The 27,047-nt window shown below is 43.3% G+C and overlaps 1 long non-coding RNA gene and 1 pseudogene across 1 annotated transcript in view; one reads left to right on the forward strand and one right to left on the reverse strand.

Moving 5' to 3' along the window:
* LOC144333462 (uncharacterized) overlaps window positions 1–27,047 on the forward strand; it is a 63,650-nt gene that overhangs the window by 25,313 nt on the left and 11,290 nt on the right. The window contains exon 2 of the long non-coding RNA XR_013402129.1: window positions 22,881–23,026. This is a non-coding gene — a long non-coding RNA (uncharacterized LOC144333462). The remainder of the gene's footprint in view (window positions 1–22,880; window positions 23,027–27,047) is intronic.
* On the reverse strand, window positions 18,376–22,710 carry LOC708774 (ATP synthase peripheral stalk subunit OSCP, mitochondrial pseudogene; annotated as a pseudogene).

The raw sequence follows: 27,047 nt of genomic DNA on the forward strand, positions 1-27,047 counted from the left end.
TTAGAAAATTTTCTTTCTAAAAAAAGTTGTAGTAAAAAACACACAAAACTTACTGTTTTAACCATTTTTAAAAAGAGACAAGGTCTTGCTATTTTGCCTAGGTTGAAGTGCAGTGGCTACTCTCAGGTACTATCATAGTGCATTATAGTCTCAAACTTCTGGGCTCATGTGATCCTCTTGCCTTAGCCTTCTGGGTAACTGGGAATACGGATACACACCACAGTGCCTGACTTATCTTGACCACTTTTATTTTTATTTACTTATTATTATTATTATTATTATTATTATTATTATTATTTTGACAGGATCTCAGCCTGTCACCCAGGCTGGAGTGCAATGGCATGATCATGGCTCACTACAGCCTTTACCTCCTGGGCTTAAGTGATCCTGTCACATCAGACTCCCAAACTGCTGGGATTACAGTTGTAAGGCATGTGTCTGGACCTTAACCATTTTTTGGGAGCGGGTATGGGGATGGAGTCTCACTCTGTCGTCCAGACTGAAGTGCAGTGGCACGATCTTGGCTCACTGCAACCTCCGCCTCCTGGGTTCAAGCGATTCTCCTGCCTCAGCTTTCCAAGTAGCTGGGATTACAGGCACCTGCCACCACACCCGGCTAGTTTTTGTATTTTTAGTAGAGACAGGGTTTCACCATGTTGGCCAGGCTGGTCTCGAACTTCTGACCTTAGGTGATCCACCCGCCTCAGCCTCCCAAAGTGCTGGGATTATAGGTGTGAGCCACTGCACCTGGTCCCCTGAATTTTCAAAAGGAGATCTCAACTGATCTTTTCAGCCATCCTGAAGAAGGGAGTCAACCTCACAGTGGCAATGTAAATAGACGGAAAGAACAGTCCAAGCAGGTCCTGACAGGACAGCTGATTTGCCTGGAGTGGCAGAGGTCCAGGTGGAGTTGCTGGAAGAAGGAGGATAGAAAAGAGCCCAGATCATTATCTTTACCACAGGCTCTGGAGATGCTTGATATCTTCGGAATGAAACTGTCCATAGAATAAGATGCTAGTGGCTTGTTTAGGCTTTACTGAGTTACAATCATGGTCACACTGTAGCACCTTCCACTCACTCATTCAAAGGAACTTTTAAAATAATAACTTTGGTTGAGTGCAGTGGCTCGCGCCTATAGTCTTAGCACTTTGGGAGGCTGAGGCTAGCAGATTACTTGAGTCCAGGAGTTAAAGACCAGCCTGGGCAACATGGAGAAACCCCATCTCTACAAAAAATACAAATAAGTAGCCAGGCGTGGTGGTGCACGGCTGTAGTTCCAGCTTCTCAGGAGGCTGAGGTGGGAGGCGTGCTTGAGTCTGGGAGGTTGAGGATGCAGTGAGTTGTATGGCACTGTACTCCAGCCTCGGTAACAGAGCAATACCTTGTCTCATAAAAAAAAAAAAAAAAAAAGAAAAGAAAAGAAAAGAAAAGAAAAACCCCCAAATCCCCCATAACAAAAAACCTTTTTTCTTTTCTTTTTGAGACAGAATTTTGCTCTTGTTGCCCAGGCTGGAGTGGAATGGCATGATCTTGGCTCACTGCAACCTCTACCTCCCGGGTTCAAGCTATTCTCCTGCCTCAGTCTCCCAAGTAGCTGTGATTACAGGCGTCCACCACCAGGCCCTGCTAATGTTTGTATTTTTAGTAGAGACGGGGTTTCTCCACGTTGGTCAGGCTGGTCTCGAACTCCTGATCGCAGGTGATCTGCCCTCCTTGGCTTCCCAAAGTGCTGGGATTACAGGCGTGAGCCACTGTGCCAGGCCAAAATCTTTTTTTTTTCAATTAAAAAAGTTGCAGCCAGGCATGGTGGCTCACGCCTATAATCCCAGCACTTTGGGAGGCCAAGGTGGGAGAATCACTTGAGTCTAGGAGTTCAAGACCAGCCTGGGCAACACAAGGAGACCTCATTTTGAAAATGACAAAAATCATTCTTAATCCACCCCCACCCCCATTTAGAGAAACCAGTCTTGACATTTTGGCATATTTTTAATATTTAAAAGATATGTGAGATTAGGTCAGACATGGAGTTTTATAGCCTACCCATTTTACTTACATCATGAGCATTTTTTCATGTCATTACATGTTATTCACAAACATGCTTTTAATGGTTGCATAATATCATACTCTACAGAGTTCTTTAAGGCATTTTAAAAAGTGACAACTAAATTTATTGCCACCCTAGAATACGAAAGTTTCAGTGCTGTCGAACCTGTCTTCCAAGCAATTACTGGTTTATCTCATGCTATTATCAAGTTGTACCCTAAAGGATAAGTACATTTTAAGAAATATTAAAGTAAAAGACAAAACCTTAGCATAGGCTGCAATTTAGGCAAAGTAAAAAGAGAATCTGGTGTTATCTGTCAACAAACAATTTAGAAAGCTTTTTCCATAAAATTAAATAATGACGTGTATGTCATTCACTGTACTTGCAGCAGCATAATTACAATAATGAGACTTATTTAATATAATGAGACTATATTTTAAAAATGTTATTCCAAGCATGCTACTTGGTGTTGCTTTGCTATTAAGCTACTTAACATTTTCCATTTAAGTTTTTACGAAATCCAGGAAGCAACGTGAGGAGAAATTTTTGTTGAATTATAAAGCATATTGAAATGGAAAAACAAAAGCCTCTCTTGCATCCTCTAGAGTCAGGTAGCAACAGAGTTGGAAGTGTATAGCTTCAGCTAGAGTCCATAAGCCCTCTGCAATGAATACAAATTTATAGTGCTTTAAAACATAATAAAAAGAGCATACTTGATATTTTATTTCCTCTCCTGTCATCGTGGCTATCAAAAAGTTGCAGTTAATGTCACCTTTGGAAATTTGTCTGGAAACAAAACCAAAATTATTATGGCACCAATGCACGTAAGGATGATAAATGCAAAGAGCAGGGCAGTCTTGGCCAGAAGAGAAAATGGAAATGGCACTGAAGAAATTACTTGCTGGTAGAAAAAGCAGAGTCAGACTGATGAAGTGCTGTTGCACTTGCAGATAAAAGGCCCAGCCCTGAGAAAGACACTGACCACACATTTTCCAGGAGAGGTCTTTCCTCTCTAGAATGAGACTCTTCAACTTGCAATTTTGTGATTAGTCGCTTGTTTCAGAGGGAGAGGAGAGCTCATCAAATACTGATGGCAAGATCTGGGCCATTAGAAGGATGAGTTTTTAAATCCGAGTTGCTCTTGCACTGCCTGGCTAGATGACCATAAGCATGTTTCTGAAATTATTTATTCAAGCCCTGTTTTTTTAATCTGGAGAATGGAGATAATGATATTACCTATATCATAATGTTGTTGTGAGGTTTCACTGAGATGGTATGTGTAAAGCACATAAAGTTTCAATAAATGTTTGTGTTTTTATTGTTACTTGCTACGAACTGCCCTAGATACTTTCTGGTTTTTCTTTCTTTCTTTCTTCTTTTTGAGACAGTCTCACTCTGTCTCCCAGGTTGGAGTGCAGTGGCATGATCTTGGCTCACTGCAACCTCTACCTCCCTGGTTCAAGTGATCATCCTGCCTCAGCCCCTCCAGTAGCTGGGATTACCGGTGCATGCCACTATGCCTGGCTAACTTTGTTTTGTATTTTTAGTAGAGACAGGGTTTCACCATATTGGCCAGGCAGGTCTTGAACTCCTGACCTCAAGTGATCCACCTGCCTCAGCCTCCCAAAGTGCTGGGATTACAGGTGTGAGCCACCATGCCCAGTCTTATACTTTCTTTCTTTTGAGACAGGGTCTCACTCTGTTGCCCAAGCTGGAATGCAGTGGCCATGATCTGCAGTCTCAACCTCCTGGACTCAAGTGATTCTCCCATCTCAGCCTCCAAAGTAACGGGAACTCTAGGCATGTGCCCCCACTATGCCCAGCTAATTTTTTTTTTCTTGTAGAGTTGGGGTCTCACTATAAATAGGTGAATCCCCAAATTGGGGTCGGACCAGTAGAGTTCTTGACTTCACACAGGAAAGAATTCAAGAGTGAGCCAACAGAATAAAGTGTGAGCAATGGAAGTTTATTACAGGAATAGAGTATGGGAAAATGACTGCTCCATAGACAGAGCAGGGCTACCCACAGGCAGAGAGTAGCACATACAGATTGCTGTCTAGCTAGATCTATAGCCATTCCGTAATTATATGCTACATAAGGGGTGGGTCATTCACAAATTTTCTAGAAAAGGGGTGGAGAGGTTCCAGAACCAAGAGTTCCTCCCCTTTTAAACCATATAAGGTAACTTTTGGGCATTGCCATGGCCATTTGTAAACTCATGGTGCTGGTGGGATTGTCTTAGCATGCTAATACATTATAATTGGCTTATAATGAGCAGTAAGGGCAATTAGAAGTCCCTTTCATCGCCATCTTGGTTGTAGCTGGTTTTGGCCAGTGTCTTTACACCATCCTGTTTTAATCATATTCTATTATTGATCAGCAGGATCATGACGGGTGCTCAGAAAACAAGTGCTGCTGATTAACAACCTCAGCTGCATTGCCCTGGTTGGTTTTGAACTCCTGGGCTCAAGTGATCCTCCCGCCTTGGCCTTCCAAAGTGCTGGGATTACAGGTGTGAGCCACCATGCCCAGACTGGTTATACTTTCTATTGGTAAGGTGCTATACCACCTCTTCACCTTGTGACAGAGACCACAATTACCACCAAAAAATCCATTCCCTCCTTTCTTATCATCAGAACCACAGTTTTACTTAGGACAGCAGTATACTCAGACAAAGCACTACATTTCCCAGCTTCCAATGAAACTGAGCGTGGCCACTAAGATTTCGGTAGAAAACACCGGCTGGGGCTTCAAGGAAAGCTGGCTCAGATTTCAAGGTATGACTTGGAAGGTCAACAAGACGGCTGTAGCTTCAGCAACTCTTTTGGAACTACAAGGGAAAGACAAGTTTAGGGGAGAAGTTACCAAAGCTGTCTCAGTTCAGAAATTCTTGAGGCACTGAAGTAATGCTAGCAACCTTTTATTTCCAGACATTTTTTTCTCTTGAGAGATACAAGCTCTTATGTGTTTAGGTCACCATTACTTTGAGTTTGTTATGATATGTTGCCAGACTAAGTTGTGACTCACATACATCACACCGTGTTAAATTCCTTGAAAAATAAGGACAACTTCATCATTCAAGGTATCATTACAATAACATCTCATTGTGTGAGGTAATCTGGGTGACTTTGTGTTTGAAACAAATAAATGAAAAACTGACTGCAAACTCTCCCTTACAGAATTTTTGTGAAGAAGGAATGAAAAGAAAGCACGTAAGTTTACCTGCTTAGCACAGCCCCTGACACATACTGGTTACTTGGTTCATAGTGGCTAACATTATAGGGCTACCACAAAGGGAAACAAGCTAGAAAAAAATCCTGTTTATCCTTGGAGTAAAAAGCAGGGACAATCATTTTTATAGCTTAGCCGTTGGCAGTCTGTATTGTTATTTTCCGAACCTCTTTTTGTCTGACAGTTCATTATTCAGGAGGATTTCAGCTCAAAAATAATTGAGAAGGCAAGGCCTTAAGGAAAGGCAATGGATTTCATGAGACTGGAATTACAAAAGGATTGCCCTTCTATTTGAAGAGAGTGCCAGATAACAATTTGTAATCTCTGGATGTTATGTTTCTGGGACATGACCGCACCCTGTACCCAATATCTGAAGGGATTATGTCACTGTTGAGTGCTCGGGTAGAATGTAGATTCAGGAAAAGGCAGCTGTGCCTGCCGCTGAGAGTGTTTGTTGGGCATGGGCTGTTTGTTGCCTCTTCATTCTTCTTCATAGGTCGCACATGCAAATTCAGGTGGAGTTGGTATGTAACATGTGGTGGAAATTTGGGCTGTGATGTCAAAAGGTCACTCATTGGGTAAGCAGGTCTATTCTGAGCTGACTCTAGTCAGCCATATTGGTTCCAGCCAGTTTCAACCTGTCACCCAATTTTGTTGCAAAGGGAAGGGATTGTAACAAACTATTTCCTTATCTGCTGCCCTGCAAGACAAACTGGAGAATTTGTTGTTAGTTACCACATTCTCTAAGCCTGTAGGACAGTTTCCAGAGGTTGGCTTACTCTTTCCTGATTCTCTACTCCTATTTGCCCGTGGTATAGTCAGGAACACAACATGGAGGAGGAAGGGACTCAGTGGCTCTTTGTGAAGTTTTTATTTTATTTTATTTTTTGAGAGTCTCACTCTGTTGCCTAGGCTGGAGTGCAGTGGCATGATCTCGGCTCACTACAACCTCTGCCTCCCAGATTCAAGAGATTTTCCTGCCTCAGCCTCCTGAGTAGCTGGGATTACAGGCACATACCATCACACTCAGCTAATTGTTTTTGCATTTTTAGTGGAGACAGGGTTTCACCATGTTGGCCAGGCTGGTCTCGAACACCTGGCCTGGCCTCAAGTGATCTGTCTGCCTTGGCTTCCCAAAGTGCTGGGATTACAAGTGTGAGCCACCGCATCGGCCTGTGTGAAGTTTTTAAATGGTGAAAACATCTGTAAGGACCTTCCCCACAACCTGTGATAGTCAGTGTGACAAATGACTAATAATTAACTTTGAAACTTTCATATGGATGTCATTCCCAGAATGGAACCTGAGTGAGATAAATATTCACATGCCAAGGATTTTTTTTTTTAAAGACAGAATCTCGTTCTTGTCACCCAGTCTGGAGTGCAGTGACGCAATCTTGGCTCACTGCAACCTCCGCCTCCTGGGTTCAAGTGATTCTCCTGCCTCAGCCTCCTGAGGTTAGCTGGGTTAGCTCCTCAGGTTAGCTCCCTCCAAGTAGCTGGGATTACAGGTGCCCACCACCATGCCCAGTTAATTTTTGTACTTTTAGTAGAGACAGCGTTTCGCCATGTTGTCCAGGCTGGTGACAGTGAAAAGCAAGCTAATTCAACTCTATATTATATATAAGAGACACACATAAATCAAATAGATTATGGTATATTCACACAATGGAGTCTTTTGCAGATGACAGAGAAATAAAGAAAATCTTTGTGTACTGATATAGAGTGATCACCAAGATATATTTTAGCAAAACAAGATGAAGATCTAGAACTGTATTATAGTATGCTAATGTTTGATTAAGACAAAGTGTGTGCATATGTGAATGTGCGTGTATACACGTGCACTCACACACACATCTGTATATACTTATATTAAAATGGTTATCTATAAATAGGGTAGTATAAAAGTGAAAAAGATAGGGATGAAACCTGTCCCTATCTACAATCCATTCCCTTTGCAACAAAAGGTATCTAAAAAGTAACTTCAGCTGGGCATCGTGGCTCATGCCTGTAATCCCAGCTACTTGGGAAGCTGAGGTGGGAGGATCATTTGAGCCCAGGAGTTTGAGCCTGTAATAAGCGATGACTATGCCACTGTGCTCCAGCCTGCGTGACAAGGCAAGACCTTGTCCCTACAAAAACCAAAAAACATGTATCTTGATATATAATTCTGTTTTTGTAATATTTGTTTTATTTAATTAAATGAATAAAACAGAATCAAATGAAGACAGCAGGCTTTAAAAATGAAAAACAACCAGAAACTAATGAACCTAACTGTATGTCAAGTTGGTAGCATATTCACACAGAGAAAAAAATCACTTCAAGTGACTTTAAAATACAATATTTTTCCTGTACATCCTTATGAGATATAATTTAAGAACAAAAGAATTGCAAAGAAACTTGAAACGCGATCAGTATTTATTGATAGTAGAAATATTGGCATTATTTGAAACTATTCTAGATATATTGAAAAGTAAAGTGAAATTAAAACTTACATGAATATAATTTAGAATGAAGATATTCAGTAATCAGTACAAGAGCAGAGAAATAATGTACAAAAATCAAGGATGTTTATATTCGTGGGTAACAAAACCCAAAAGAAATGTATAAATAAATATGAATAAAATAATTTAAAACAATTTTTAAAAAGAAAAAATATAAAAAAAGATTTTAAAAATCAAGGAAGTTAAAACATTGTAATTTTAAATTTGAATTGGAAGGATGAACTCAAAATTATATTTTTCTCTTAAAAATGTAATTTTAGCTCTGTTCTCCAAAACACCTAGAAGTAATAAAAAGCAAGTAGTGACGAGCTCCAGTTGTGCCTAGATTATAGTCTCTAAATATCCATTTTCTTTACGAAGCTGCCAGAGGTCTTTGGAAAAATGACAGGAAATGTACACTACCTATATAAGGTTAGTACCTATATGAGCTGGAAAACAAAGAAGTTATAAATTAAGTCAACAGGATAAAAGAGCCATCTATTTTTTTTTTTTTTTTTTGAGACGGAGTCTTGCTCTGTCCCCCAAGCTGGAGTGCAGTGGCGTGATCTCGGCTCACTGCAAGCTCCGCCTCCTGGGTTCACGCCATTCTCCTGCCTCAGCCTCCTGAGTAGCTGGGACTACAGGCGCCCACCACCTCGCCCGGCTAATTTTTTGTATTTTTAGTAGAGACGGGGTTTCACCGTGGTCTCGATCTCCTGACCTTGTGATCTGCCCACCTCGGCCTCCCAAAGTGCTGGGATTACAGGCGTGAGCCACCACGCCTGGCTGAGCCATCTATTTTTTTGAGATGGAGTCTCACTCTGTCACCTAGGCTGGAGTGTGGTGGCGTGATCTCGGCTCACTGCAACCTCCGCCTCCTGGGTCCAGGTGATTCTCCTGCTTCAGCCTCCTGAGCAGCTGGGACTACAGGCATGCACCACCATGCCTGGCTAATTTTTGTATTTTTGGTAGAAACAGGGTTTCGCCATGCTGACCAGACTGGTCTTGAACTCCTGACCTCAGGTGATCCTCCTGCCTCGGCCTCTCAAAGTGCTGGGATTACAGGCATGAGCTACTGCACCTGGCCATAAAACAGCCATCTTGAAGGCCTTTCTCTGGTCTCAGAAGAGACGTTTTGGACAGAAATCAAGATAAATAATGACTGCAGCTAATCAAATATATTAAAAATCTGTGAGTTCATAATGACACTGAAGGAAAAACTAATTGGTCACCATTTGGAGGTCGTTAGGGCATTATAACTCATTTACTGTCATTACCCTGAAAATAAGGAGAATTAAGCATTTTCCTGTATTTCCTGTATGCGCTGTGCTGAGGATAGCCAAACTATTAATAAAAGAAAGTTTTTCTTTACATAAAAAAAATCCAGCTGATAATTGTAGGGGTAAAAAAATGAAAGGATTAGAAAATCACCATTTTGCAACTCCTGAAGATATAATGGATCTAGGCAACGATCTTCCGTGGATGCTAAAATAAGTAGATTAAAGGTTGATGGAGGAACTTTACAAATGAAGAATTAGGCTACTACTTGAACCCACCTGATCGATCTTAACATCACTACATGTGGGCCAGCCAGACATTCCGTGCCTCTTGATGTGATACAATAGGAAGTGCACAGCATCACCTATGAAGTGTTCTTGCCTAAAGTAAATTGAACCAAATAGAATCAAATCTCTAAATCTAACTACCATTTTGCCGGAAATGCTGGGGATGGAGGAAAAGTTAAATGACATTATGAGAAAGCAACCAGCCACATCTAAAATGTGTAACATTCTAAAGGATAAATGATTCTCCAACAAATTTATTGTATGAGAATGAAAGGAGAGATGAGGGACTCATAAAATAAAAGAGAGTTAAGGGACTTTATAACCAGATAAAATGTGTAGACCTTGTTTGAAGCCTGACTGCCTTTGAGACAATCAGAGAAATTTTAACACACACTGGGTATTAGATGAAGTCAGTCAAGGAGCCCTTGTTAATTTTGTCAGGTGCGATAATGGAAAGATGATTATGTTTTAAAAAGTGTGTTAGTTAGCAATACATGCTGAAATGCTGATTAATCATATGATATCTGGGTTTTTAAAATATGCCGGTGTCCTAAAATACTAAACAAAAAGATTTAAAGAAAGGTATAGCCATCAGGCAGAAATGTTTCAGAGATGACCAGGAGGGTAGAATAGGAAAAGCATTCCTTGGTTTAAGCAGTAGGTGAGTCATTGGTGACTTTACAAGAGCATCTACAGACAGATGGGTGGTTGACGAGCAAGCCAGACCAAATGATTTGGGGAGTAGTTAGAGGAAAGGGGGTGGACAAGTGCAGTCAGTGAGAAATTACTTATTTTTTCCTTTGAGACAGGGGTCTCACTGTATCGCCCAGGCTGCAATGCAGTGGCACGATCTCAGCTCACCACAACCTCCACCTTCCAGGTTTAAGTAATTCTCCTGTCTCAGCCTCCTGAGTAGCTGGGATTACAGGCATGCGCCACCACACCTGGCTAATTTTTTGCATTTTTTTTTTTAGTAGAGATGGGGTTCAATCACTTGAACCCAGGAGGCCGAGGTTGCAGTGAGCCGAGATCATGCCATTGCACTCCAGCCTGGGCAACAAAAGCGAAACTCCATCTCAGGAAAAAAAAAAAAAAAAAAGGCTGGAAAGATACTAATAAAAATAGTAATAGTAATAATAATAGTAACTAGAGGAGTTTGAGAAAGATTTGTGTGCTGACTTTTTTTTTTTTTTAATGTGAAGAGATTCTATAGAGAGGGAAGGGGGATAATGCTTTTCTTTTTTTTTGAACTTTCAGAATTCGGTCTACAACACCATGTTCTCTCTTTTCCTGTGACAGAGAGACAGGCAATATTCTCGAGAATGTCTTCTCCTTTTCCCCTGAGTCCTAGAGTGAGTAAACTTGAAGCAGAGTTTCCAGCCAAGGTATGATGGATGTGTAGGGAGAGTGAGAATAAACCTTTATTGTCTTAAGCAACTGACATTTTGCAAGTGTTTGTTACTGCAGTATAACTTAGCCCGTTTGATTTAGGGATATATTGTAACATAATAAAATATAGAAGAGGTTTAATGGATTCTGAGAGTAGCATTCAGTCAGACATACATTTGCAGTAACATCTTATCAATGTGGCCAAGGGAGATTTTAATGCCACCAAGTGTGTGTTCTCCATCTGGGTCTCATAGTAATGGTACCTACATCTGTTTTTTCTGGTAGGACCACAGAGAAGGTTTCTGTGTTTTCAGAGAAGGTTTTTCTCTTATCTTTTCACAAGAATGGAAGTTAAAAAGAGATCCTCCTTTGGCAGCCTCACGCTACCCTTCCTTCCCTGCCAAAATGGGTTGCACTAGCAGAGGGTGGCCCAGTCTATGGGCCCTATAATCAGAGCAAGAAGAGCTGGGGCTGGGGCTGGGGCTGGGGAGTGAGGCAGGTTGAGACGCTTCAAACATTAGGAAGTCTGTAGAGGACTTGGTAAGTATTCAAAGAACACTCATAAGGAAAGTAAAATGGTTGGAAACTTTGACCCAGTCTAGGTCTGGAAACTCTGAGGACCAAGCATGGTGGGATATTTGGAACTCCTTCCCCATCTTCAGGCAGGATCTGGGGTTTGTTACCTGCCTGAATCCTGGGTGCATTTATTCAGGCACTGCAGTTACCCACTTAGCAGCTCTCCCTGGTTTCCCTCAGTGGAGCCCCACTGGGCAGGAATGTGATTAATTTGCCCATGGCCTAAAATCCTAGCTAATGCTTTGGTGGATCAGGCTTTGTCTTAGAAATATTTTCCAGTGGACAGAAAAACAGCTCTTTCTGGCTCACCACAGGGTCTGTCTCTAAGGGTGCTCTCAGAACTGCTGACACGGTGCTATATTTCTATGAGGCAGCAATTAGCCAACTGCCCTGGGGCTGATCCCTTCTACGCTTGCAGCAGGTTCACAGCAGGGATCCCTGCTGGATAGCCTAAGCCCAATTCATCTCAGGACTCAAACTTGCTTGGGCATGATCTGGAAGGCTGATGTGTCCCAGGGGGTTGGGCTTTTGAATGCAGAGCCTCATGGAAAGGAACCACATAAAGGGAAAAAAGAATTGAAGTTCACAGGTTGGTTTAAAGATAGCAAGAAGCCAAGTATTGGGGACAAGAGAGGGCAGGGTTGTGAGGGTGTTGTGGTGGATATCTGCCACTCCCATTCACTCCCATTGCCCTCTGTGTCAGCTTGCCCGGCTGCACTCCTGCGTCCTGGAGGAGGGAGAAGGAGCAGCAATAAACATCAAATGAGAATGGAAAGAGTTGCTCTGCTGGTAACCTCAGTAAGACATAAAGGGGACCAGGACACCTTACTGTGAAGCTTCATCTGAGAGCACCCCGATTTTTCAGTTTTCCGTGGCTATCCCCAGGGTCACCTCTGGCTCCTGCTCCCACTGGCCTCTTCGCCCCACCCCTCAGCCCCCAGATTTGGAGTTAAGGCACTTTCCTAGGATCGATCCTTCCTTCCTTCCTTCCTTCCTTCCTTCCTTCCTTCCTTCCTTCCTTCCTTCCTTCCTTCCCTCCCTCCCTCCCTCCCTCCTTCCTTCCTTCCTTCCTTCCTTCCTTCCTTCCTTCCTTCCTTCCTTCCTTCCTTCCTTCCTGTTCTCCCTTCCTTCCTGTTCTCCCTTCCTCTCTCTCTCTCTCTGTCTCTCTCTCTCGCTCTCTCTCTCTCTCTCTCTCTCTTTCTTTCTTTTTCTATTTCTGACAGAGTCTCACTGTCTCACCCAGGCTGGAGTGCAGTGGTGCAATCTTGGCTCACTGCAACCTCTGCCTCCTGGGTTCGAGCAATTCTCCTGTCTCAGCCTCCCGAGTAGCTGGGATTACAGGCATGCACCACCATACCCAGCTAATTTTTGTATTTTTAGTAGAGACGGGGTTTCACCATATTGGTCAGGCTGGTCTTTTTTTTTTTTTTCTGAGACAGAGTCTCGCTCTGTCGCCCAGGCTGAAGTGTAGTGGCGCGATCTCGGCTCACTGCAAGCTCCGCCTCCCGGGTTCACGCCATTCTCCTGCCTCAGCCTCCCGAGTAGCTGGGACTACAGGCATGTGCCACGACACCCAGCTAATTTTTTGTATTTTCAGTAGAGACGGGATTTCACCGTGTTAGCCAGGATGGTCTCGATCTCCTGACCTTGTGATCCACCCGTCTTGGTCTCCCAAAGTGCTGGGATTACAGGCGTGAGTCACTGTGCCTGGCCCTGGTCAGGCTGGTCTTAAACTCCTAACCTCAGGTGATCTACCCGCCTGGGACTCCCAAAGTGCTGGGATTATAGGCAGAAGTCACTGCACCCAGCCTTTCCTGCTTTCTTTCAAAGACCCCTTCATGGAAGGTGTTTATACATGTGGCAGATTTTATTGAATATTTAGGGTCCAGAAATGGTATCACATCACTGCCCAGCTCAGCCTCCCCTGGAAAGTCTATCTCACCACAAAGCAATCTGCCTGAGGTCACCTGCCCATTTTGGTGACTGGTTATCAGGCACACTGACTATTCCTCACCTGAGGGCCCTAAGTGCCTCACTGCTAAAGGGCATTCTCAGACACCGGACCTGGGACAGGGGGTTTTATGCCCCAATACCAAGCCGCAGCTGATGGGGAGCCTATGTTGGTAGATAAATAGCCTAGCTTCCCAGTCTCAGTGGGGAGATGGTGAGCATGTTCTACAGAGCTCTGCGGAGAGGCTCAGCACCAGCAGTGTTCTCATTAACACGTGCCACTGTAGGGTGGCTATAATTAACAATAATATATTATGTCATTTCAATAGTGAGAAGGAAGATATTGAATGTTCCCAACACAAAGAAATGATAAATGTTTGAGATGATGGATATGCTAATTATCCCGATCTGATCACTCTACGTATGTATTGCAACATCACTATATATCCCAGGAATGTATACCATTATTATTTGTCAATTAAGAAAATAAAATTTAGTTAAAAAAAAAACAGAAAAACAAAAATCCTTCATGGCTTCTCTTTTCCTGTCTCTCACTTTACCCACCCCCTCACTTCTGTTTCCTGGCAACACCTCCCGGCAACCTGCCTACACCTAAGCCCTTCCTTAGCAGCTGCTTTTTGTAAAATCTAAACCAAGACACCTACTCTCTGTATTTCATTTGCTACTAGTTTAAATTCTCTGCCCTCTCTTAGTTTTTCAGGCCTTTGGTTTTATAGCTGAAGTCTCATGAATATCTCTGTGAAAACGACATGCCATCTACTCTCTGTATCACACAGTTTAGCAACATAGAGGAGCTGTGCCTTTGAAATTCAGCCTTCCTTTTCCTCTCGCCTCCACCAGTGTCTGTTTGCAGTAGATGGAAGCAGTGAAGAAATTTCTCTGCCCCTTGATATGAATTGTGCATGGACTGTGGCCTCTTGCAAGGCAGAAATGACTGCAGTAAGCTTGCTTTTATGCAGTTTTACTTCCATCCAGTGGCAGGATATGTTTCTCCTTGGATGCAGTTGGAGTGGGTGGTGGACACAGGGACTTACTGAGTAAAAGCAGGGAGGATATCAGGTCTTGCAACATTATGGTCGCTTTAGAGGTCAAACTTGCTTGGGCATGATCTGGAAGGCTGATGTGTCCCGGGCTTGGGCTTTTTATTAAGAGTCTTATGGAAAGGAACCACATAAAGGGAAAAAAGAATTGAAGTTCATAGGTTGGTTTAAAGATAGCAAGAAGCCAAGTATTGGGGACAAGAGAGGGCAGGGTTGTGAGGATGTTGTGGTGGTTTCTCTGGGGTAGGATTATCAGCATTCAGGCACTAGCTCCTCTGTCCAGGAGCAGGCTACAGCAGGTACAGCTCCATTCTGAAGCTGGTCATTGTGGAGACAGATTTCTACTCATGATGGCTTCCTAATTGGATCAGTGATGGTATGACTTCATGGCCAACAACTGTTATGACAGCTTGTGATCCACCCACCTCGGCCTCCCAAAGTGCTGGGATTTTAGTAAGTGCTGAGTGAGGTACGTGGAAGGTGGCTTCACGGGTACATTGGAGGCACCCAATAGAGCTAAGTGGCACCATTTGGGAGGAATTTGATGGATGGTTGGATTTCCTACAGCATAAATGAGAATGAAATCAAGGTTATCCTTTTAGGTGACGTCTATTTTGATTATTTTTAACCTCCAGGCTCGTGTGTCCCGGAAATATGCGTTACATCAAGTTGCTTAATTTTTTTATTTTTTGAGATGGAGTTTCGCTTTGTTGCCCAAGCTGGAGTGCAATAGTGTGATCTCGGCTCACTGCAACCTCCTCCTCCCGTGTTCAAGTGACTCTCCTGCCTCAGCCTCTGAGTAGCTGGAATATCAGGGGCCCGCAACCATGCCCAGCTAATTTTTATATTTTTAGTAGAGACGGGGTTTCACCATGTTGGCCAGGATGATCTTGAACTCTTGACTTCAGCTGATCCACTTGACTTCAGGTGATCTACCCACCTTGGCCTCCCAAAGTGCTAGGATTACAGGCATGAGCCACCACGCCTGGCTTAAGTTGTTTAATTTAACTGAGTGAATGCACCGTAATATGTTCATGGACAAACCAGGCACAAAGGGATGTTTTCCCATAAAGCAAACACATGATGGCAGATACTGCGTGAGGCCAGAGGTTTTGTCGTATTTGAACTTGGGTGGAACCCTGTGAGAATGACACAGTGGTAAGGGCTTCTGACACCTTGAAGAAAGCCTAGAATTGGGAATGATTTGAACAGATGAATCTGTTAAGAAAAGTTCACTAGGAAGATTGTGTGAACCAATTCTTTGGAAGAATGAAATTCATAGCTGCTTTAAGATCATGCAAACGGCCATGTGTGGTGGCTCATGCCTGTAATCCCAGCACTTTGGGAGGCTGAGGTGGGTGGATCACTTGAGCCCAGGAGTCCAAGACCAGCCTGGGCAACATAGCAAAACCCCATCTCTACAAAAAATTTAAAAAAATTAGCCGAGTGTTGTGACGCATGCACCTCTGGTCCTAGCTACTTAGGAGGCTGATATGGGAGGATTGCTTGAGCCAGGAGGTTGAGGCTGCAGTGAGTTGTGATCACGACACTGCACTCCAGCCTGGGCAACAGTGAGATTCTGTCTCAAAAAATAAAAAAGATCATACAAATTATTACAACGTTAGGACTCAGTGAAACTCAATAACATTTATTGAATGTGTTATTTACTAGGGTACATAAACTCCTTAAAATTGAGTGTGAACTTTTTCTGGATAAAAGATTTGTAGTTTCATCAGATTGTCAGTGGTTGAGTTTGTGACGTGCCCCCCCCGACCCCCAAAGATTAAAAGCCTTGAGTATACTTTTTTTTTTTTTTTGAGACGGAGTCTCGCTCTGTTGCCCAGGCTGGGATGCAGTGGCACGATCTCGGCTCACTGCAAGCTCTGCCTCCCGGGTTCACGCCATTCTCCTGCCTCAGCCTCCCAAGTAGCTGGGACTACAGGTGCCCACAACCATGCCCGGCTAATTTTTTGTCTTTTTAGTAGAGACAGGGTTTCACCGTGTTAGCCAGGATGGTCTCGATCTCCTGACCTCATGATCCACCTGCCTCGGCCTCCCAAAGTGCTGGGATTACAGGCTTGAGCCACCATGCCCAGCCGAGTATACTCAAAAGAGAAATACCCTGGGTCACATAAATCTACCAACATTTAACCTCTGTCCTGTTGCTGTTCATGAGTGCATTTGTACTTCAGTGGTAACAGAAACAACCACCACCACCACCACCTCCATCATGAGCCTGAGGATCATATTGCCAAGCTGACATATATGCTTTTGTGTGTATGGAAATGGGTTTGATACTCGAATATAGGTTTGAGTCCCTGTTCTGCTAGTTAGTAATTATATGACACTGATTCAGGAACTTTATCTCCTGTGTTTTGTTTTGTCTTCTCTAAAATAAGAGTCCTACCTCCTATGTTGCTGTGAGGATTAGAAAGAATGTATGTGACCTCCTTGGAATTCCTTCTTTCCTCTCATAACTCTTTGTTATAGGACTTAGGTTGCTGTATTGATTAGGGTTCACTTTTAGAGAACAGAATCTACTCAAGCTATAGAAAAGTTGATTTTTTTTTTTTTTGAGTCAGAGTCTTGCTCTGTTGCCCAGGCTGGTGTACAATTGTGCCCAGGTGGCACAATCAGGGCTCACTGCAACCTCTGCCTCCTGGGTTCAAGCTGTTCTCCTGCCTCTGCCTTCTGAATATCTGGGGTTACAGGTGCCCACCACCACGCCTGGCTAATTTTTGTATTTTTAGTAGAGACAAGATTTCACCATGTTGGCAAGGCTGGTCTTGAACTCCTGACCTCAAGTGATCCATCTGCTTCAAGCCTCTCAGAGTGCCGGGATTACAGGCGTGAGCCACCAGGTCCGGCCGAAAAGTAGAAATTTGAAGGACTAAAGAAACAGATTCTAGGCAGAGTATTCAGAAATGATTCTCAAAGCCACACTGCAGAATCAGAACACCAAGGAAGCTGCTGCATATTCTCTTGTCAGGAAAGCATTTGCTGAATGGGGAAGCTGCCGTAACAGTTGTTGGCCATGAAGTCATACCATCACTGATCCAATCAGGAAGCCGTCATGAGTAGAAACTTGTCTCCACAATGACCAGCTTCAGAATGGAGCTGTACCTGCTGTAGCCTGCTCCTTGACAGAGAAGCTAGTGCCTGAATGCTGCTATTCCTACCCCAGAGAAACCACATGCCTCTGTGACCATTTTTTAAAAATTGTTATTTTGAGACAGAGTCTTACTCTTTTACTCAAGCTGGAGTTCAATGGCACAATCACAACTCACTGCAGCCTTCAACTCCAGGCTCCAACTTCAGCCTTCCAAGTAGCTGGGACTGCAAGTGTGCACCACCATGCCTGGCTAACTCTTTAATTTTTTTTTTTTGTTTGTTTTGAGACGGAGTCTCGCTCTGCCGCCCAGGCTGGAGTGCAGTGGCCGGATCTCAGCTCACTGCAAGCTCCGCCTCCCGGGTTCACGCCATTCTCTTGCCTCAGCCTCCCGAGTAGTTGGGACTACAGGCGCCCGCCACCGCGCCCGGCTAGTTTTTTGTATTTTTTAGTAGAGACAGGGTTTCACCGTGTTAGCCAGGATGGTCTCGATCTCCTGACCTCGTGATCCGCCCGTCTCGGCCTCCCAAAGTGCTGGGATTACAGGCTTGAGCCACCGCGCCTGGCCGGGAGTCTGAAATATGTATAATTTTTTTTCTTTAATCTTCCATCTTCTTCAATATAAGAAAGCATCCTAGGAAGAGATAAGATAGATATTGAATGTTAATCTGCCATGTGTATTCTAGTAGTTTTTGTGCAAGTATTATTAGCAGAGACAGAATTTCACCATGTTGACAAGGCTGGTTTTGAACTCCTGACCTCAAGTGATCCATCCGCCTCAAGCCTCCCAGAGGGCTGGGAAAAAAGACGTGAGCTACCATGCCTGGCCAAAAAGTAGAAATTTGAAGGGCTAAAGATTATTGTTCATTATTTTGTCCAAGTAGTATTTTTATTATTTTTTCTGTTCCAGAAGCTTTTTATTGTTGCTCCAAGTTTAAGAATTTTCAGTGATGGCAGAAAACCAACACTTTTAGACAACATCTTGCATAGCCCTGCTCAACTTCTGAATCTTGGTCTTGGCAGACATGTCAACATATTTCTTTCCAATGCACACAATCATTCCACCTATGATTGACAGATCAGTCTTACCCTCCAATTTCAATACTTGGCCTTGACTTAGGAATCTCCTGAAGAGATTTAGAATTAGAGAATTAGAATTCTCTAATTCAGAGAGTGTGGCTTCCTCTAAAGGAGATGCAGTGGCCACTGTGCAAGGTAGCTCTCCACGGTGGACACTCATCATGGTAGAAAAGGCAGAAATGACTCCTTGGGTATTGCTTCAGTGACCATGTTCAGCAAGCAAACTGATCGGGGTTGTGAGGGAAGAGAACGTCTCTGGCTGTGATGTCATTTAGGCTTTTCACTTTAACGGAACGCTTCACATAGGGGTTCAAAATAGAAGCAGCCACTTTGGGTTCCTTCAGGATTTGTGCTATTCTCAACAGCTCCTTTTCTACTTGCTCCAGCTTATTCTGTTTCGATGCAGCAGAATGAAGAGCCATGGCATAGAGACCTTCAATACTGTATACCTGAACTGAAGCCTTACAGGCTTGGCAATGGTCTGACCACAGATGTACTGAAGCATTGCACCTGCAGGGAGAGCCTAGACACTGCTGGAGGGTGGCCATCATCTCCCGGGCACCTTTTTACTATTTTTTAATTATAGAAGTAATATATAGCCTGGGTGTGGTGGCTCACACTTATAATCCCAGCACTTTGGGTGGCAGAGGTGGGAGGATTGCTTGAGCCCAGGGGTTTGAGACCAGCCTGGGCACCATAGCAAGATGCTGTCTCTATTAAAAAATACAAAAATTAAGGCCGGGTGTGGTGACTCATGCCTGTAATCCCAGCACTTTGGGAGGCCAAGGTGGGTGGATCGCTTGAGGTCACGAGTTCAAAACCAGCTTGACCAATATGGTGAAACCCTATTTCTGCTAAAAATACCAAAATTAGCCAGGAGCGGTGGCATGCATCTGTAGTCCTAGCTACTCGGGAGGCTGAGACAGGAGAATTGTTTGAACCTGGGAGGCAGAGGTTGCAGTGAGCCAAGATCGTGCCACTGCACTCCAGCCTAGGCAACAGAGTAAAACTCCATCTCAAACAAATGAACAAACAAACCAAATATAAAAATTATCCAGTCATGGTGGTGCATGTCTATAGTCTCAACTACTCAGGAGATTGAGGTGGAAGGATTGCTTGAGTCCATGAGGTCAGTACTGCAGTGAACTGTGATTATGCCATTGCACTCCAGCCTGGGTGACAGAATGAGACCCTGTCTCAAAACAAAAACAACAATAACAAACAAAACAGAAAAGTAATACATAGATATATTCTCTTTGTAGAAGACAAGAACAGAACAAATCTGTAGAATAAAAAATAAACATCCTGACCCACTCAGTTCCCACATTGCTTCCTAGCAGGAGTCACTGACAGCAGTTTACCAGCTATAGGTTCAATCTTTTGTCTGTGCCTGCATATGTATATAGAGGTATGTACACATATCTAAGAATTTTTTAAAACATAAATATGCTAATGCTAGTCCATAACTTTGCTTAGAAATCTTTCCATGTCAGGTCATAAAGATCTAATAGGGGTCAGGAAACTTTCTGCAAAGGGCCAGATAGTAAAGATTTTAGGCTTTGTGGACCACATATAGCAGCTGTCCCCAAACTTTTCAGTACCAGGGACTGGTTTCGTGAAAGACAATTTTTCCATGGATGAGGGTATGGGGGAGATGGTTTCAGGATGAAACAGTTCCACCTCAGATCATCAGGCATTAGATTTTCATAAGGAGTGCACAACCTGGATCCTTGCATGTGCAGTTCACAATAGAGTTTGCACTCCTATGAGAATCTAATAGATCTGGCAGGAGACAGAGCTCAGGTGGTAATGCTCTCTTCGCCTGCCACTTGCCTCCTGCTATGCTACCTGGTTCCTAACAGGCCACTGATCTGATATACAGTCTCTGTGACATAGTCTTCTTCTTTTTGTTGCTATTTGTTTTTGTTTTTTTAAACAACCATTTAAAAATGTCAACAACATTCTTTTTTTTTTGAGACGGAGTCTTGCTCTGTCCCCCGGGGGGAGTGGTGGCGCGATCTCAGCTCACTGCAAGCTCCGCCTCCTGGGTTCATGCCATTCTCCTGCCTCAGCCTCCCGAACAGCTGTGACTACAGGCGCCCGCCACCACACCCGGCTAATTTTTTTGTATTTTTAGTAGAGACGGGGTTTTGCCATGTTAGCCAGGATGGTCTCGATCTCCTGACCTCATGATCCGCCTGCCTCGGCCTCCAAAGTGCTGGGATTACAGGCTTGAGCCACCGCGCCTGGCCTTTTTTTTTTTTTTGAGATGGAGTCTTGCTCTGTCACCCAGGCTGGAGTGCAGTAGCATGACCTCGGCTCACTGCAATCTCCGCCTCCCAGGTTCCAGTGATTCTCCTTCCTCAGCCTCCCTAGTAGCTGGGACTACAGTTGCATGCCACCATGCCTAGCTCATTTTTGTATTTTTAGTAGAGACAGGGTTTCACCATATTGGCCAGGCTGGTCTCAAACTCCTGACCTCAGGTGATCCGCCCACCTTGGCCTCCTAAAGTGATGAGATTACAGGCATGAGCCACTGCTCTTGGCCCCACATTTTCTTTATTCATTCATCCTTCAATGGATATTTAGGTTGTTTCCATAGCCATCTTGGCTATTGTGAATAATGATGAAATGAACACAGGGGTACAGACATCTTTTTGGGATCCTGATTTCAATTCTTTTGGATATGTACCCACAAGTGAGATTGCTAGATCACATGATAGTTCTATTTTTAATTTTTTGAGGAAATTCCAAACTGTTTTCTACAGTGGCTGCATCATTTTGCATTCCTACCAACAGCATGCAGGAGTTCCACATCCTTGTCAACACTTTCTGTCTTTTTCTTTTTGATAAGCGGGGGTTCTGGGCCAACTCTTTCTCCCCTGGTAAAAGCTGAGAACTGGACTTTTTTTATCCACAAACTCTGTGCTGTGTGAGGGGAAGGGCCAATGGCGCCTATCAGCCAGAGACTCCACCTCCATTCTCCCCTTGGTATCCAAACTGTAACCGATCATGAGACTTCCAGGACTGGCAAAATATAGCTAGTTTTTTGGGAAGTCCTCTCACAAGAGTTGAGGTGCTGGACACAAAGACCAACCTTTCCCCTCCTCTGGTGGAAGCTTGGGAGTGAGGGGATCTTCTCATGGTCATACGGCACGGGGTTAGGGGCAGGGTCTCCGGTGAGAGAATGTCCCGAGTCTCCTTACTGGCTTCGGTGAGTCTGATGTAGCATTTTCTGGGGGTGCAGGAGCCTTTCAGGTAGTTTCTGATCTTCCGCAAAGGGAATTTGTCAATGAATTTTTGTTGAATCAGTATGTGGAGGGGAGGGGGAAGGATAATTCAGGTTTTTTTATACTGCCATGTTGCTGACATAACAACCTCTTATTAACATAACTACTTATTTTTTTGTAAGTCTAGAAAGTTGTTAATCCTTTTTGAACCTCATTTCTTTTAAAAATAACTCTATAAATTGGAGGTGGCAACACTGAGACTTTATTAGGTTACAGTAAGTATTAAATGAAATCATGTATGCATTTCGTGTGGATGTTACTGGCTCCTACTCCCAGTTGAGCAGAAGACTAGATCCATTTCATGGACTCACTAGTGGTGGCTTACATTTCCTTAACATCAAACTGGCTAATTAAAAGATGGCTTCAGCCATTTTCTCCCTCTCCTACTCTGGGCTATCTTCTCTGAGAGCCAACATTCCTGCCCAGCACTTTTTTTTTTTTTTGAGACAGGGCCTCACTCTGTTGCCCAGGCTGGAGTGCAGTGGTGCCATCTCGGCTCACTGTAACCTCTGCCTCCCGGGTTCAAGCGATTCTCCCGCCTTAACCTCCCGAGTAGCGGGAATTACAGGCGCCCACCACCACACTTGGCTAATTTTTGTATTTTTAGTAGAGACGGGGTTTCACCATGTTGGCCAGGCTGGTCTCGAACTCCTGGCCTCAAGTGATCCTCCCACCTCGGCCTGCCAAAGTGCTGGGATTACAGGCATGAGCCACCATGTCCAGCTTCTGCCCAGCACTTCTAACCCTCCTCCAGCATCTATTTCCTCTTCTTCTTCAATGCCTGGGATATGGGCTCTATTCCAGGCACTCCTGCTGGTTCCTCCACTAGGATCTGAACCTTCCTCTCACCCATAAACAGGTACTTTCATAGGGTCAGAACAATGCTTTGGTCTGTGGTCTGTCTTGGGGGTTGGGGGGCTGCCGCCCTCCCACATGCCTGTTAGAGATATGATAGGAAAGCTGGGCTGCATGTGTACCAGCATCTTCCAGCATTGATATGTAGCCTTGCCCCTTACTGTTTAGAACCAGTTTCCTCTGCTTCTTCCTTCACTCTGAGGACTTTGTAATTGGACAAATGTTAATATCCCTACTTTTTTCCCCTTAGGATCAATTTTCTCTCAGGAGGCTCCTCATTGACTCATGCAAACAGATTTCTGGCAGGAACTGCTCCAAGGCCTTCCAGATGTTCACAGGCATGGATGAATCAGAGCAAAAATGGACAGATGCAACTGAAATGGAGGGTTCTGCTATGTAAGTAAAGCATCCAGCCTTTCACATTGGGAGTCACCACGAGTCCTAAGCTTGAGTTGAGTCATCTTTAATTGAGGTACACAGAGTAGGGCAGCTTTGAAGTCATTTACACCTGAAACTGGACCCCTACCCGGTGTCTTTCTCTCTATGTGACCTGGAGTTAGCTACTTAACTTTCTGAGTTTCAATTTACTCACAGTTAAAATAGTAATACTAATTTTCATTTTATGGTTTGTTGTGTGCATTATTAAATAATATTTAGAAAATATCTGGCAAGTACTAGGTTTGCTTTTTATTCTTTTTCCATTAAGCATCTCTTTTGTGACTTACTAAGGCTGAGTTTTATTTTATTATATTTCTATCATCCTTCTTTTCGTGTAGTCTTTTTCTTTCTCTTTTTTTTCTTTTTTCTCTTTCTCCCCTCCTGCCTGCCTGCCTACCTTCCTTCTTTTTTTCTTTGCTGTGTTTTTAAAGCAGTAGACAAATATCAGAACAGGACCCCATCATTAGAACACTGACAAGTTTTTCTAGCAGAAACAACAATATTTTGTTCCAACAATTGTGTAGGCTTAATATATAAGTAACTTCACAATATCCTTAAAAAATTAAACACAGATTAGAGTGTTCTAAAATTATTTAAAAATTTAAAAATGTTAAAAATTGGCTGGGTGCGGTGGCTCACACCTGTAATCCCAGCACTTTGGGAGGCTGAGGCGGGTGGATCACCTGAGGTGGGGAGTTCGAGACCAGCCTGACCAATATGGAGAAACCCCGTCTCTACTAAAAATACAAAACTAGCCAGGTGTGGTGGTGCGCGCCTGTAATCCCAGCTACTCGGGAGGCTGAGGCAGGAGAATCGCTTGAACCTAGGAGGCAGAGGTTGCAGTGAGCCGAGATCATGCCATTGCACTCCAGCCTGGGCGACAAGAGCAAAACTGCATCTCAAAAAAAAAAAAAAAGTTAAAAATCACACATAAGCTCACAACTTACAAGAACAAAGAACTTTTATATTTTATATTACTTACCATAAACCAATAGCAAATATCTATTTCTCAAAGGCACAAATTCTGCGTAAAATTTAGCCATGCCTTCCCACACCTGTTACCCAAATACAATTCAATAAAATCAGTGACGCCAGGGTATTGTGAAGCTTCAACTACAACTGGATATAAAATGAGCTTATCTAAGTTGTTGTTATGGTGCTAACTTTATAAAAAATGTATCTGAGAATGGACTTTCTCTTTCTACCTAATCTAAAAGGTAGGATGCTGGAGATAGTGAATTACCCCAAACCACAAATGGGAAACAGATGGCTTTTCAGCCAGGAACAGAACCAATTATTTATAACCTTCTCCTCGTCATCCTTTTTACAAACTAAACCTGGCAAATGGTTGGGAACATGAGCTCACAAGTCAGTAGGACAACAAAATATGCTGGTTATACCGTAGGCTAGTTTCTTCCGGAAAGAAGGCACAGTAGTGCAGGATGAAAATAGGGGTGATGAAAGCAACTTAAGGTTACTTTTGATTTTTAAAAATAGTAATTCTGGACTGGGTGCTGTGGCTCATGCTTGTAATCCCAGCACTTTTGGAGGCTGAGGGGGGTGGATCACCTGAGGTCAGGAGTTTGAGATCAGCCTGGCTAACGTGGTGAAACCCCGTTTCTACTAAAAATACAAAAAATTAGCCAGGCATGGTGGCATGTGCCTGTAATCCCATCTACTTGGGAGGCTGAGGCAGGAGAATCGCTTGAACCTGGGAGGTGGAGGTTGCAGTGAGCCGAGATCGCACCATTGCACTCTGGCTTGGGCAACAAGAGTAAAACTCCGTCTCAAAAAAAAAAGTAATTCTGGCTGGGTGCAGTGGCTCATGCCTGTAATCCCAGCACTTTGGGAGGCTGAGGTGGGTGGATCACCTGAGATTAGTTTGAGACCAGCCTGACCAACATAGTGAAACCCCCCCCTCTAATAAAAATACAAAAATTAGCCGGGCGTGGTGGCGGGCGCCTGTAATCCCAGCTATTCAGGAGGCTGAGGCGGGAGAATTGCTTGAACCCGGGAGGCAGATGTTGCAGTGAGCCAAGCCATTGCACTCCAACCTGGGTGACAGAGCAAGACTCTGTCTCAAATTAAAAAAAAAAAAAAAAGTAATACCACCAGAGCTATTGAATGAAAGGTTTCCAAGTGTTCTAATGTTAATTCTGAAGTGTCAACATCATGTTTTTAGAAGGATGTTATTGAATCACAACATATTGTCACTTGAAGGCACCTCTAATCTCAGTTTACAAATAAGAAAGTGTGATGTACTTGTTGGGCAAACACAGTGGGCAATGGACCAGCCAGTGGGGTCACCCCAATGAATCCTGAGTTACAATTCTAAATACTGCCTCATTTGTACACACTGGGAACTGGGAAGATGTCAGGTTACAAGCAAAATATATTTGCATAGACCTTTACATTTTTCACTGTGCTATTCTCGACAACACTGTTGATTACTATCCTCTTTGAAATCCACGTCTAACTCAGACCAACAATGAAGTCTCTTTAATTCTTAAAACCAGTAATGTCGGTGTTGCTGATCTACATGTAGGATTTCAGAATTTAACCAGGCCAGATAGTACAACTGTGTTCAACTCAACTAGGACCAGGAAGTTCCCAAGTGGACTTTGCATTGAATGGAGTTTTAAAACTCCACAGAGGCCCACCAGTGGATTAAGTATGTATTCTTGGAACACCAAAAAACAGGAGGCCTTGTTGGTATCACTGGCAATCCCTAGATGACAAAGTTTCAAGTAAGGGGAAATGGAGACAGGGTCTTGCTCTGCCACCAGGCTGGAGTGCGGTAGTGTGACCTTGGCTCACTGCAGCTTTGAATTCTCGGGCTCAAGCGATCTCTTTGCCTCAGCCTCTTGAGTAGCTTGGATTACAGGCACATGCTGCCGTGCCCCACTATGTTTCTATAGAGACAGGGTCTCACTATGTTGCCCAGGCTGGTCTTAAGCTCCCGGCCCAAAGCCATCATCCTGCTTTGGCCTCCCAAAGCACTAGGATTACAGGTATGAGCCACTGTGCCTGGCCCAAGAAAGTAATGCATTTTATAAAGTTTAGCGCATAAGGAATTCAATAAGGAGAGGTCATAGTCCTCCCTCAGGTATCATGTAGAAGCAAAGCAGAGCTCATATGTACTTAAAATGTCATTCAGGGTCACTGTCTGAAGTGCTAATTTTATGTTTCTTTTTACACAAAAAAAGAAAAAAAAGTTAATCTTCCAACTCAACGAGTCAGTCACCTAGTATAATAACTGAATGAGCTGGGTATAGTTCCTCCATTTCAAATGGTTTACATAATTGGATATAATAGAGAGCAATATTCAGCAAAAGGTGATCACTATAAACATGTGAAATATCATTATGAATGTGCTTGAGGAACATTGGGGGTGGGTCAGGGCATGGGATAAAGGTGGAGTTAATCTAAAAAAGAAGAGACTTCATTGAGAAGGAGTTTGAAAGGAGATAGGCAATCTGGCAGCTTAAAAAGATGGAGAATCCAAGCCATGTGTAATATATATGTGCCTGCTTGAATTTTCATTAGGACCAAGTTGTCCCTAATGGCATGAAAAATAATAAAATACAAAGTTGGATGAAAGTTAGATTATTGAACCCAGAAGAAAGTGCTTATAGCTATGATATCCTTAATTTTTTATGAAACTTTCTCTTTAATAGTTTATAATGATAAACCTCTAGTTGAGTGGAAAAATCTGGCACTGGAGAATTTTACTTAATTATATAACTGAGAGTTGACAGAGCTTTTAAAAAAAATTAGCTTGTGCCATGTAAAAGTGCTGGTATTTGATCTTGACCATTTTTGACCTAACAAACTGGCAGTGTTTTATGCTTTGACATAAAACATGGATTAATAATTTCATAAAAATAGTTATATATACCAGGTGCGATGGCATGCCTGTAAGCTCAGCACTTTGTGAGGCCAAAGCAGGAGGATTGCTCACATCCAGAAGTCCGAGACC

The sequence above is a fragment of the Macaca mulatta genome, chromosome 12 (genome assembly GCF_049350105.2).
Source record: "Macaca mulatta isolate MMU2019108-1 chromosome 12, T2T-MMU8v2.0, whole genome shotgun sequence".
NCBI classification, from domain to species: Eukaryota; Metazoa; Chordata; class Mammalia; order Primates; family Cercopithecidae; genus Macaca; species Macaca mulatta.